Genomic DNA, 14,446 nt, shown 5'->3' on the forward strand with positions numbered 1-14,446 from the left:
GTTCAGGTGGGCGTTCGGAGTGGGTTAGGTTTTTTTAGAGCAATGTTGTCTTGTTGATTATGTTGTTTTTTGTGTTATTTGAATTGTACGCTGCCTAGAGTGGCCAGGTAGCCAGCCAGATGGGCGGCTGATAAATCTAATAAATAAATAATAATTAAAAAATCAGTACTGTCTACACTAACCGGCAGGTTTTCAGATGGGGGTTTCTCCCAGGGTTGGCTGTATATGCCAGGGACAGAACCTGAGACCATTTGCATGCAAAGGATATCCTCTTTCCCTGAACTGTGGTCCTTCCTTTAAAAATAAAACAAGTTTCCAGTCCTCATGGTTCTGAATAAAAGGCTGATTTAAGTAGGAAGCTGCTTTATACCATGACAGGGCTTTGGTGCAAGTAGGTCAATATTATCTCCACTGACTGGGAGTGGCTCTCCAGGGAGTCTCCACAGGAGTCTTTCCCATCCCTACCTAGAAATGCTGCCAGGGACTGAACCTGGGACATTCTGCATGCAAAGCACAAGCTTTACCATTGAGCTAGGGCCCTTCCAAGAAGAATAAAATAAGTTGCCAGTCCTCATGGTTCTGAATAAAGGGCTGGCTGAAATAGGAACATAGGACACTGCCTTCTACAGAGTCAAACCAATGGTCCAGCCAGCTCAGGATTTTCTTTGGGGCTTCAGATTGGGGATTCCATCTGGCCACCATCAGGATGTTCTATCGACAGGTGTGTGTGTGGAGGAGGGGGGGTGTTTCCACCATGCTAGACCCTCCGCATTCAGGAATAGTCTACCTTGGAATGCCAGTTATTGGGGGCAACCAAAGGGAGAGTGTTGCTGACTGCCTGCCCAGGTTGTGGACCTAGTTGGCTAGTGTGGGGTTCCTGGACGAGATGGATTTTTGGTCTCATCCAGCAGGGTCCTCCTTAGGTACAAAATCCATGTTGAGGGTAGGGATGTATGAGAATTTCATTTCAATTAGCAAACCACTCAAAAATGCCTCATTCGCAATCCCGAAAGCAACCACGACCACGAACCGAAGCGCTTTTTCTCCTAAAATGTTCACAAATTCCCAGACTTGCATTTGCAAAATGTCTACTTGAAAAATGCATAACTTTTTCAAAATGCGCAAGTTGCTCAAAATTCGCAAATTTCTCAAAATGTGCAAATTTTGAAAAATGCACAACCTTCTCCAAATGTACTCAGATGTGCTCAAAATGTGCAAATCACCCACGCTGTACTCTGTGTGGGAAATTTGCGCCATTTTGGACATTCACGCAAATTTGGGATTTTTCGCACAACATTCACATTTGAGAGCTGTTCATTTCACACAGACACTCCCCTGGCCCATTTGCATGAAACGGACAGTGATCACAAACGTGAGTGCAAATTGAGGAGAGACAGGCAGCGAACTGACGTTTGGATAAATTTGGTGAGATAGAACATCCCTCTTTCCCCCATCCCCTAGTCGAAGGTCAAAAAACAGAGCTACAGCATGGGGTTCCCTTCTCTTGGATCTCTTTGCAATTCTGCAGAACCCAAAGGAATCAACTGGCGATCCGGATGAAAAAGCCCTCTGCCAGCTTCCCACACTCTGGTGCCCTTCAGATGTGTTGGACTACAACTCCCAGGACCCCTGAGCATGCTGGCTGGGGGATGCTGGGAGTGGTAGTCCAAGGCATCTGGAGAGCACCAGGTTGCAGGGAGGTGACTATAAGAATTAAATCAAGCACTCTATCTGATAGAAACATAACTTTGTGGGAAGCTTAATGCTTCACACACAGAGAGAGGGAGACCTTTTACAATGTGTCTGGCACTGCTTGAGTCTCCTAGTGCCAGAGTGAGAGGCAGTGCCTGCTGAACAGCTGATCTGAGCTAAAAGCAGGACCAAGTGGAGTGTGTTACTTGTGTAAAGCTCCCCCAAGAGGTGACAGCAAATGGTACACACTGAACAGCCTAAATATGGGTTCTTTTTTTACTTGGTGGGGTGGGGTTGTGAAGAGATCCGGAAGCCGATAACTGTGTTACCCAATTTGGTCAGGTGGCCCAGGTGCGCACAAGGCCGATCCTTTTCACAGGGGCTGAGTGTCTTCCGGAGGGGAGCTGAGGCAGCATTCACAGCTGCTGGACATGAAAGGGATGGGGAGCAGGGGCAGAAAACCAGCTGAGCCCCAAATACAGCAGCACAAGGCAAGGGTCGGGGGCGTTAGGCCTGGCCCCAGGGGCCCCAGAGCGCAAATGTATTTCCCAGGGTCCTGGGTCTCTTCCCCAGATCCTTGAAGGGAATTTCCCCCTCAGCTTTTGCCATGCAGGGGATGATTTTCAAGGGGGATTGACCCCCCTCCTCACATGCTGCAACACACACACACACACACACACACACACACACACATACACACAGTCTCTTCCTGCATGGCAATTCAGAGCAGAATCCAACAGTATCATTTCCCTAACACAAATGAGGTTGCGCTGTGATCTGTGCTGACTGGCTAGTGACCTCTCCCCCGTTACCAAACCTGGACTTCCATTCCCTGGCTGGAGAGATCATAATGCAATGTAATGAAGGCTCAGTCACCATGTTTTACATTGTCTTGAGCTACATGGGTTTCTTGTTAGCTTCATGGTGGCTTTCCTAGCAAGGAAATTGCCGGACAGCTTTAACGAAGCCAAGTTTATCACCTTCAGCATGCTGCTGTTTTGCAGCGTTTGGATCTCCTTTGTGCCCACCTACCTGAGCACTAAGGGGAAGTCCATGGTGGCCGTGGAGGTCTTCTCCATCTTGGCCTCTGGGGCTGGTCTCCTGGGTTGCATCTTCCTCCCCAAATGCTACATTATTATCCTGAGGCCTAATCTCAATTGCAGAGATCATCTAACTAGGAAAAAAATATTAGGGAATCTAATGTGTCGATATCATTTGTGCTAATTCAATTGCATTTTAACTAGACATGTAAAATTTCTGGATATTTTGAAGCTATGAAACACAGACATTTGTTTCCCATTTTTTCCCCCTCAAAGGGGGCGGGGCACACACAGATGGATGTATTTTTTTGGAAAAAAATAGAAAAAAATAAGCAATATTTATTTTCTTAGCACCCTTTACAGATCCAAAGTCAATTTATTTCTTTAGGACAGTCTTCCCCAACCTGCTGCCCTCCAGATATTTTGGATTTCAGCTCCCATGAGCCTCAGGCAGCATGGTCAATGGTTAGGAGAGCCAGTGTGGTGTAGTGGCAAGTGTGCTGGACTAGGAGCTGGGAGATCCGTGTTCTAGTCCCCACTCGGCCATGGAAGCTCACTGGGTGACTTTGGTCCAGTCACACACTCTCAGCCCAATCCACCTCACAGGGTCGTTGTTGTGAGGATAAAATGGAGAGGAGGAGGATAATGTAAGCCACCTTGGGTTCCTTGCAAGAGGAAAAAAGGTGGGGTATAAATGCAATAAATAAATAAATAAATAAATTAGGAATGTTCCTGACGTTATATTATGTGTAACTTAGTTTGCTCATAAAATTATCATTATTCTTAAAAACTTTAAAAAGTAAACTCAGCAAATTTGTAATTACTGTCAGAATAAACTATACTTCTAAATGTACCAAACATGAGAATTTTGTGAGCAAAGCAAAAATATGCAGAACATATTTTAGGCTCCTATTTAATGGCTGACCAGAGTGAACATCAACAATTAGTCCCTGAAACATCTGAATCATCCTAGAAGCCAGAAGAAGCAGGAAGAATTGGAAACAGAGGAAGACTGGTGTACAGCCTCTGTCCCTATTTGTAAGAAAGTTAAGGGAAATTCCTAAACCTGTTCCTGTTTATGGGGCGAAGCTTAGGGAAATCTGATTTGAAGGAAAAGCTATCCGAGGGAGTCTGAGGGAGGCATGACAGCCATTCCTGACTGGCATTGAGAGCTTCCAGCTACAATAGCCTGGTGTGTGTGTGTGTGTGTGTGTGTGTATGTATGTGTGTGTATCTATCTATCTATCTATCTATCTATCTATCTATCTATCTATCTATCATCTATATCTCATAGCCACCAGTGGAATGTGGCCCTTGAGACATTCTCTGGAATTGAATTTGGCCCTTGGGAGGAAAGAGGTTCCTCACCCCCGTCTTAGGTTTTTGGGTTCTCTCCTGTCACCCTCCATAGGTTCATATTCAGGGTGCAGTTCTAGTGCTCCACTAGACCCTCTGTCTGAGGATAGAAGCAGGACATCTGTACCCAGAGCAGGAGCTGGTGCTGCTGTGATGTGAAAGCCGTTCCTTGGTCTGTGACCCCCCCCCCCCGCCCCAGCATAAAAATCAAACCCTTCGGTTCAAGGGCTCCATTCTTGGGGCTGGGCCATGGTCCACAGCAGCACCCCTTTCTCTGTTCCTCAAACGGAGGGAATCCTCATGGCCTACCATTAACACATCGAAAGCGAATCAGACGGAGGTGGAGGGTTAATTTATTAATTTATTTGATTTATTAGCCACCCATCTGGCCGGCTACCTGGCCACTCTAGGTGGCGTACAATACTAATAACAAATTTACATAATCGGATGGAGGGCCACGGCATCATGTAAAGAGCCCGCAAAGTTCTGGGAAGGAGCCATCTCAATCGCAGTAGAAAAGCTGCGTGTGAAGAAAGCCTGGATCAGCTGAAAGGAGGACACCATGATCCTCCATGAGATCAATTGCAAGACTCTGGCCTGGTTGAGGAACAACCTAAAAAGGGTCCTCACAGTTCCTTTTGTCCCTGGACCCCCCCTCCCCCAGCCAGTAAGCCCAGTGCTTCCATGAAAAGAGTCTCAGGGAAGGGCAACACCAGCAAAGCCAGGGCAAGAACAGGCCCTGAGTGACATGGGATAAAAGCGCAGACACATCAGAAATGACGTTATTGGTCTGAAATATTATAACCAAATGTGTCTCCTCCACAGACAACAACTCCTCCCTAACTCCCTAACTTCTGGAAGGCACCAGCATGAGGAAGGCTGGAACAGAAATTGCTCTCTGTAGCCTGAGGGATCTCCAAGAAGACTGAATGCCAGGAGCCAGTGATGGTGTAGAGGTGGGGCGCCCGAGACAGTGTTAAGGCAACAGGTCTGCTCCCTTGACTCCTCGGATATGAGTCTTTAGGGACTCAGCTTCATACCACCAGAGAGGACATTTAGACATGGCAGTGAGAGCTGGGCCTCATCAAGGGCTCCTACCACGCTAAACGAAAACTCCCCTAAAGCACTTGGGAATCCCTTGAGTTTTGGGGGGTGGAGCATCTGAACAGGTCCTCCACCCCTGCAGGATGTTTTAACTGCAGACAGACCAGGCATTTCATCCAACAACGCCTTGCTGTCCAGCCTTGCACTGCTATAATCACATGCCAACTTCTCCTTTTCCGAGCTACCATTCTAGGCTAACAAACTTTGGCACAAGCTCAGATTGGGCTAACAAACTTTGGCACAAGCCAACAACTGAGGCTTGTTGCCTGCGTCCTCCTCATCTCCCTCCTGCTCTCCTTTCTCTGCTCTTTCCTGTTCATCGGCCAACCCACAAAGGTCACTTGTCTTCTCCAGAAAACTGCCTCCAGCATCACCGTCTCTGTTGCAGTTTCTACCATTTTGGCAAAAAACATCATGGTGGTTCTGGCCTTTACGGCCACCAAGCCAGGAAACATGGCCAGAAAACTCTTGGGGAGACAGCTGACTAATTCCCTTGCCTTGGTCTATCCCTTCATCCAAGCTGTGATCTGTGCTGTCTGGCTGGTGACCTCTTCCCCATTCCCAGACTTGGACTTCCATTTCCTGGGTGCTGACCCCTGCGATTTCCCCAAATGCGGGAAACTCAACTGCATAATTTGTGGTAGTGGAGAGATAATAGTGGAATGTAATGAAGGCTCAGTCACCACGTTTTAAACTGTCTTGGGTTACATGGGCTTCCTTGGCCCTTGTCAGCTTCACAGTTGCTTTCCTAGTGAGGAAATTTCCCAACAGCTTCAATGAAGCCGAGTTTATCACCTTCAGCATGCTGGTGTTTTGCAGTGTTTGGGTCTCCTTTGTTCCCTATGTGAGCAGCAAGGGGAGGTCCATGGTGGCCGTGGAGGTCTTCTCCATCTTGGCCTCTGGTGGTGGTCTCCTGGGTTGCGTCTTTCTTCCAAAATGCTATATTATTGTGCTGAGAGCCGATCTCAACTGCAAAGATCAGCTCATAAACAAAAAGAATGAGGGAGCCTAATGCTATGTTGTCTTCCCTGCTGATTCAGTTGCCAATTTAACAATTCTGATTTCCTATCAGATTGGTGTATAGAGGTCTTTTTAAAAAATGTGTCCATACGGTTTCAGATCCTTGCATTGCTGCTGGTTTTTACTTTGGTTTGTACTCTACTTTTCTTTGTTTAAGATGATTTTTATATTGTGTTTCATTATACTGTCTATACTTTATGTTTTTAAGTCTTGTTTTGTGAACTGCTCAGACAGCTTTGGCAATCGGGTGGCAAATAAAATCCTGGAGAAAATGTGCTTAATAAAAATACACCTGGAGCCCTCCCATGTGGGACTGGGGTGGTGTCGAGGAACTGGTGTCCGCTCATTTCTAGCTGAGATCCAATTCCCCTGCTGGGGCCTATAAAACTGACTCTCTTGCAGGTTTCGTTTGTCTTTGACCTAGAAAGGCCGGGGTGGTGAAAGCACTCACATTTCAGGAATGGGAATTAGATGAACCAAGCTCTGAGGTGGAAATCAGAGAACATGGACAAGCTCAAACCTCACTGGTTCCTCCATCCCTAGTTGAACCTAAGTACTGGTGTGTGAGTTTTGCTTTTTCCCTCCTCCCTTCCAATCCCTTTTCCTTTTGTGCCATGTCTTTTAGAGCGTAAGCCTGAGGACAGGAATTGTTTTCTGTTTTAATCTTTGTGAGCCCCTGTGGGTCCCTTGTTTAGCTGAAGAATGGGGTAAAATTGGTGTGTGTGTGTGTATACACACACACTCACACACACACACTTTACAAAAAGAAAGGCCAATACCAGATACAGTTATAAGCAAACACAGAAGCTGCCCTGTGACAGAAAGATATTACAAGGTTCTCGAATCTGTTGGTGGACAGGACTGATCTGACGTCTGATGGATTACAGGCCCAAATTATGACAGAATTGTGGGAATCACTTTTCACACAAGTCTTTAATTATAGAAAAAGAATTGTAATATTTCCACAGATAAAAGTCTCTCAGCTAGAGGAAACTGTGAGACGTAGGCAGTTGCTCCCTCCGAGATAAAAAGACTTTGGAGGAAGCAGCCTTGTACCATGACTTCAACAGGAGTAGGTTATATCTGGGGGCCTAGCACAAAAGGTTTTCTGAACGGTGCGGAGAATCCAAACAAAGTTACGTTTCTGCTAATGCAGCTGTGCAACCCATCACATATTACGCTTGTGCAACGGGTCGCACATCATGCTTGCACAACAGTTGCATGTCACGGTTGCACAACAGGTTGCACACCACACTTGCACAACTGCTTGTGCGGCCGGTTGTGCATCATCATTGTTCGAGTGTAACTGTGCAACCCGTCATGCAACGGAAAGAATAATCTGAGCTCAGGTGGTGCTAGCTGAGTTTGTAGAATGACTAGGGAAGTACAGATTGTGTAAAATGCTTTCTGTCTGCCTTGCACGGATTGTCAGGCACCTTTCGTTCTGTTGTCTGATCATTGACAGAATGGGGGGGTAGTTTCTGCATTTGCACATATTCACATTCTCAAAGATGCACAAATCCCCATAAAATTTGTAAAAACCCCCCCATGTCCATTTTTCACGCCTATGGGGGAAATGCACATTTTTGGTGGGGGGGGGGCATATTTTTCTATTACTAAAAGTATACAAAATTTAGAAAAGCTAGAAAAACAGCCCATAAATCCACAGAATACACCCAATGGGAAAAGCCGCTCCGGTGAGGAATCCATGGGTCAGAGTCATAAAAATCTGAACTCATTTCATTCTGTTGTGGATTTCTCCAACATCCCTAAGAATGACACTGTTGAATTGGCATGGTCGGTCGAGCACCTGCCAAGGGCCCACAAACCAGCAGGGGCCCACTGAAAAGCACCCCCTGGAGTTGCTCCTCTTCTTCGCCCTTGCAACCTGCTTGTTCACCTGTCTCTTAACCTACGGACATATGAGAATTTTGTTTTGCTCGAAAATCATGCAAGCATGCCCCATTCGAAGCCCCGAGCACGAGCAGGTGTCCGCCAAAAATGTCTACAAATCATCAAATGCGTCCTTGCGTTCATCTCGTTCCCGACTCCACATTTGATTTACACAAATTTCCTTATTTGCACAAATTTCCCCAGTAGACTTAATCAACCCCACATTAGCCAATGGAGGACATTTATGCAAATTTCAAGAGATTTGCACAAATCTCCCATTCAATCACTGCTTGATTTGTGCAAATCTCCCATTTGGGCAGAGCAACTGGCGATTGCAAACATGAATGGGGATCAGGCATGAGACGAGGGTAAAGGTGATGCTTGAAGGATCTTAGTGGTTTTGAACATTGCTCGTTCACCCATCCCTATCTTAATCTGGCCCAGAGAACAGTGGTGGTGAGAAGGAGGAGCAGCTAATGCCACTGCCAGCTTACTTTCTGGCTCCCTGCCTGTCAAACAAGCAAGTGCAAGCAGTTACAGACTCACCATGGGACGGTGCCTACTGAGGGTGTCTTGCCCAATGGCCCTCAAAAACTGGAGCTGGCATTGCTGGATACAGTCCTCCAAATGCAGCCCAGCTGACACAGAATAGAGCAGATTGATTATTTCCCGTGATCTGGAGTCTGCACTTCGGTTTGGTCAGCCTAACATTATGTTTACTTTATTAGCAGCTGCAACACACTCCTGGCTTATGTTCAGGTTGTGATCCACAAACATCCTTTTCGGATGTACTGCTGCCAAGCCAGGTCTCCCCATCTGATCTCTACTCCTTGAGATGCTACATTATTTGTTGTTGTTTATTCGGTCAGTTGCTTCCGACTCCTTGTGACTTCACGGACCAGCCCACGCCAGAGCTTCCTGTCGGCTGTCGCCACCCCCAGCTCCCCAAGGTCAAGTCTGTCACCTCCAGAATACCATCCATCCATCTTGCTACATTATATGTGCTCCATATTATTATATTCCATGCTGCCCAACGCTCCACGAGCCACATTGAGCACCTCCGTGGGCTGGATTAGGTTAGGTTGCCCTTCTCTGCTTTAGGCATTTATTTATTAGCAGTGACAGGTCCAAGAAAATAACTGGCCCTGTCCAGTTGTGATAGCTAAAGCATACGGGAAATCAGAGATGCCATTGGGCCTGCAACAATCAGCTCCACCCCGCTACCAGGACTTTGGCCTCCGTCTCCCCATGCAGACTGCAGATATCAAGTCCCAGAGATCTCTCCACCATTCTTTCATGAGCAATGGTACAGCCAGCCAGCCAGCCACATGGGAGGGTGGAAAATGGAAGGATACAAGGCCCTTCCACTCACCCCCACCCCTCTCTCGCGCACACGCACACACACACACACACAGTGACTTTATTTAAAACCCATAAAACCCAAGGCGGGATATTTCAGCTGAACAGCAGCCTGACTTTGTTGGTGGAGGGGGGGGGGGGCAATAGAGCACCAACAGATCTGTTTTTTTCTAATCTACCCCCTCAGCACTCAAGACCCTGCAGTGTTCCCGTCTTCAAGATGTTTAGGATTAAAAGGCTTAAATAAAGTTTTGCAAAGAGAAAGGAAGAGGGAGGGGGAGACAGGGAGAATATCTCCAATATATAAAAGCAAACCAGGCCTCCTTGTTCCATTTCCGCCCCCCCCACCCCCCCAGCAAGTAAGTGAAAACAGTCGTGGTTGTGAGGACTATGAAACCCCTGTGAAGATTCTCAGAAACACTGGGAGGAGGCAGGGTGGGGGTGGGCTCCTGCATTCCTGTCCTGCAGAAAAACACACAGAGAGAACTAGGAACAGACAAATGTGCCTCTATCCAGACCGTGTCCATTCTAAGTTCCATTCTGTCCAAGTTACACTGCAGTTTCAGTCTGCAATTTTTTTCTTAAGCCTTTGAAATTTTGCATTTATCTTCATACACAGCATTCCCAAATGCATCCATTTCTGTATGCAGCGTTCCCAAATGTATGAATTTTTGTATGTGACATTCCCAGATACATGCATTTGTGTATGCAGTGTTCCCAAATGCACACATTTCTGTATGCAATGTTCCAGAATGTACTAATTTCTATATGCAACATCCTGAATATATGCAATTTTGCACATGACTTTCCCAGATGTATGCATTTCTGTACACAACATTCCCAAATATACACATGTTTGCACACAACATTCCCAAATGTACAGATTTTTGTATGCAGGATTCCCAGATATATGAATTTTTGCATGCAACATTCCTGAATACATGCATTTTTGCATGCAACTTTCCCAAATGTACACATTTTTGCATGCAACCTACCCAAAGATACGAAGTTGTGTATGCAACATTGTCAAATATATGCATTTCTGCACGCAACATTCCCTAATATTCCTTCCTTGTTCTCCTCGACCTCTCAGCAGCTTTTGATACCGTTGACCACAGTATCCTTCTGGACCGCCTGGAGGGGTTGGGCATTGGAGACACCGTATTGCAGTGGTTCCGGTCCTTCCTCTCCGGCAGGTACCAGAGGGTAGCACTGGGAGAGGAGGTTTTAGACCTGTGGCAGCTCCTTTGTGGGGTGCCACAGGGTTCCATCCTCTCCCCGATGCTATTTAACATCTCTGTGAAGCCGCTGGGGGCTATCAGGAGGTTTGGGATGCAGTGTCATCAATATGCGGCTGACACGCAGCTCTACCTCTCGTTCAAATCTTCACCAGGGTTGGCCGTAGAATCCCTGTCCAAATGTCTGGAGACGGTGAGTGGCTAGATGGGGAGGAATAAGCTGAAGCTGAACCCTGACAAGACCGAGATACTTTTGGTGGGAGACAAGAGGAGGCTGGGGGATGTTGACCTGGTGTTGAATGGGGTACGGCTACCCTTGAAAGACCAGGTCCGCAGCCTGGGGGTCATTTTGGACTCCCAGCTGTCCATGGAGGTTCAGGTGTCAGCTGTGAGCCGGACAGCGCTGTATCAACTCCATCTGATACGGCGGCTGCGCCCCTTCCTTCCCGACCATCTGCTCCCATCGGTAGTACATGCCCTGGTCTCCTCTCGTTTAGACTACTGTAACGCGCTCTTAGGAAGCATTAGTAACAACAAAGCTAGCGGAGATGACAGTATGCCAGCTGAGCTATTCAAAATCCTAAAAGATGATGCTGTTAAAGTGCTGCATTCAATATGCCAACAAATCTGGAACACTCAACAGTGGCCACAAGACTGGAAAAGGTCAGTTTACATTCCAATTCCAAAGAAGGGCAACGCCAAAGAGTGTTCAAACTACCGCACCATTGCGCTCATTTCACATGCCAGCAAGGTGATGCTCAAAATCCTACAAGCTAGGCTTCAGCAGTATGTGAATCGAGAACTACCGGAAGTACAAGCTGGGTTTCGAAGAGGCAGAGGAACTAGAGATCAAATCGCCAACATTCGCTGCATCATGGAGAAAGCAAGAGAATTCCAGAAAAACGTCTATTTCTGCTTCATTGACTACGCTAAAGCCTTTGATTGTGTGGATCACAACAACCTGTGGCAAATTCTGAAAGTGATGGGAGTACCAGACCACCTTACCTGTCTCCTGAGAAACCTGTATGAGGGCCAAGAAGCAACAGTAAGAACCAGACATGGAACAACCGAGTTGTTCAAAATTGGGAAAGGAGTACGACAAGGCTGCATATTGTCACCCTGCTTATTTAACTTATATGCAGAGTACATCATGAGAAATGCTGGGTTGGATGAATCACAGGTCGGAATTAAGATTGCTGGGAGAATTATCAACAACCTCCGATATGCAGACGATACCACCCTAATGGCAGAAAGCGAAGAGGATCTCAAGAGCCTCTTGTTGAGGGTGAAAGAGGAGAGTGCAAAAGCTGGTTTGAAACTCAACATCAAAAAAACGAAGATCATGGCATCTGGCCCCATCACTTCCTGGCATATAGAAGGGGATGAAATGGAAGCAGTGACAGATTTTACTTTCTTGGGCTCCAAGATCACCGCAGACGGTGACTGCAGCCATGAAATTAAAAGACGCTTGCTCCTTGGGAGGAGAGCTATGGCAAACCTAGACAGCATAGTAAGAAGCAGAGACATCACCTTGCCGACAAAGGTCCGTCTAATCAAAGCTATGGTTTTCCCAGTAGCAACGTATGGCTGTGAGAGCTGGACTCTAAGGAAGGCTGAGCGCCCAAGAATTGATGCTTTCGAACTGTGGTGCTGGAGAAGACTCTTACGAGTCCCCTGGACTGCAAGGAGGTCAAATCAGTCAATCCTAAAGGAAATCAACCCTGACTGCGCATTGGAAGGACAGACACTGAAGCTGAAGCTCAACTATTTTGGCCACCTAATGCGAAGAGAAAACTCTTTGGAAAAGACCCTGATGCTGGGAAAGACTGAAGGCAAAAGGAGAAGGGGACGGCAGAGGATGAGATGGCTGGATAGCATCACCGACGCAATGAATATGAACTTGAGCACGCTCCGGGAGAGAGCGCAGGACAGGAAGTCCATGGGGTCACGAAGAGTCGGACACGACTGAACGATTGAACAACAACAACAATGCGCTCTACGTGGGGTTACCCTTGAAGACGGTTCGGAAGCTGCAGCTGGTACAGAACGCGGCGGCTCGCCTGATTAAAGGCAACCGCCGGCGAGATCACATCACTCCGGTGCTGAAGGAGTTGCACTGGTTACCAGTTGTTTTCCAGGCCAAATTCAAGGTGTTGGTTTTGACCTTTAAAACCCTATATGGTTCCGGCCCAGCCTATCTTAAGGAGCGCCTCCAGCACCACCAGACAGGCCCACAGAGTCTCAGTGACACCAGACAGGCCGCTTAACAAGATCAGCCTCGGATGGCCTTCTCTCTATCCCATCAGCCAGGACAGCTAGACTGGTGGGGATGAGGGAGAGGGCCTTTTCTGTGGTGGCCCCCACTCTGTGGAACTCCCTCCCTAGGGAACTCCGCTATGCCCCCTCTTTAATGAGCTTCCGTCGTGCATTAAAAACATGGTTGTTCAGGCAGGCATTTGGGGTGGGTTAGGGTATTTTAGAAAACCTTTTTATTGTAGGATTTTATTGTTTTAAACTGTTTTATTGTACGTTGTACATCGCCCAGAGTGGCTGGGTGACCAGCCAGATGGGCGATTAATAAATTTAATAATAAATAAATAATTAAAACATAAACAAAAACACATACACATTTTCAGGAAGCCTTTTTTTTTGTTTAAGCTGCAAAGTGATGCCAAAACAGAATGCAATGAACTTAGGATGGGGAAAATGAGAAACTGAGCAACACTGAAATTGACAGTTTCATCCATCCTTAGCTGACCATGGGGACAGGGGAGAATGGAATGGAATCTCTTGCAAGAAGGGTATGGCACATTGACTGGCTGCAACCCTGAACAGGAACAGTCCATGCTTCAGCATTTTGGTGCTGGTCCCCCTTGCAATGATAGAGACACATCTGCCATGAATCTGTTGCATCCCTTTTTAATAGGAAGATAGGCAGAGCACAGCTGGACCAGACCCACACCTGGAATGGGACAGGAAACCATTGTCTCTAGTCAGGCCCAAATGAATAGAATCAAACTTTGCTAATTGCTCCCAAAAATGGTGGGACCTTCCACAAAATGTCACAATGTGGAGCCCCCCTGTTCACGATTCCAAACAGCCAGCCATAGCTCTTGCATGAGATTACATTCTGTTTCTTCCCCCTCCAGATTTCTGTCTCCCACCCCACAGCACACCAGTTAACTCTCCTTCTGTGGCAAGTGAACATGCTTAGCACTCATTGGGCTCTTTTGATGAGTTTCCCCCTTTAGGCTTTTTGCCCCCTTATGCTTGTCTCTCTTTCTCTCTCTCTCCCTCTCTCATTCTTCTGAAAACCTTGGGGTTCCTCCTCCTTCCTCTGCATGGGTGGTGCCATTTTGGCTACATTCATTTTAAAAAATATATTTATTTGTTTATTTGGTTGGTATACCACCCAACAGGCAAATGCTCTCAGGGCCTTTTACCATAAAAAAAATCAAACAATAATGACAAAAGAACTCCAAACCAAATAAGAATACAACCATACAAGAATCAAAATTACACAATGTTAAACATTTTTTTTTAAAAAAATAAAAACGGGGATGAGACACAGTAAAGTTCATAAAGCAACAGATTAAAGATGAAATGTCTGCTTAAAGAGGCATGTCTTAACCTGACATCTAAATATAGACAGTGAAGATGCCGGGCAGATTTCCCTGGGAAGTGCATTCCATGGGGGGGGGGGGTGCTACAGAGAAGGCTTTATCCCCTGGTAAGAACATAAGA

The sequence above is a fragment of the Heloderma suspectum genome, chromosome W, assembly GCF_057233095.1.
Source record: "Heloderma suspectum isolate Gila_16-S chromosome W, 16-S_ref, whole genome shotgun sequence".
NCBI lineage: Eukaryota > Metazoa > Chordata > Lepidosauria > Squamata > Helodermatidae > Heloderma > Heloderma suspectum.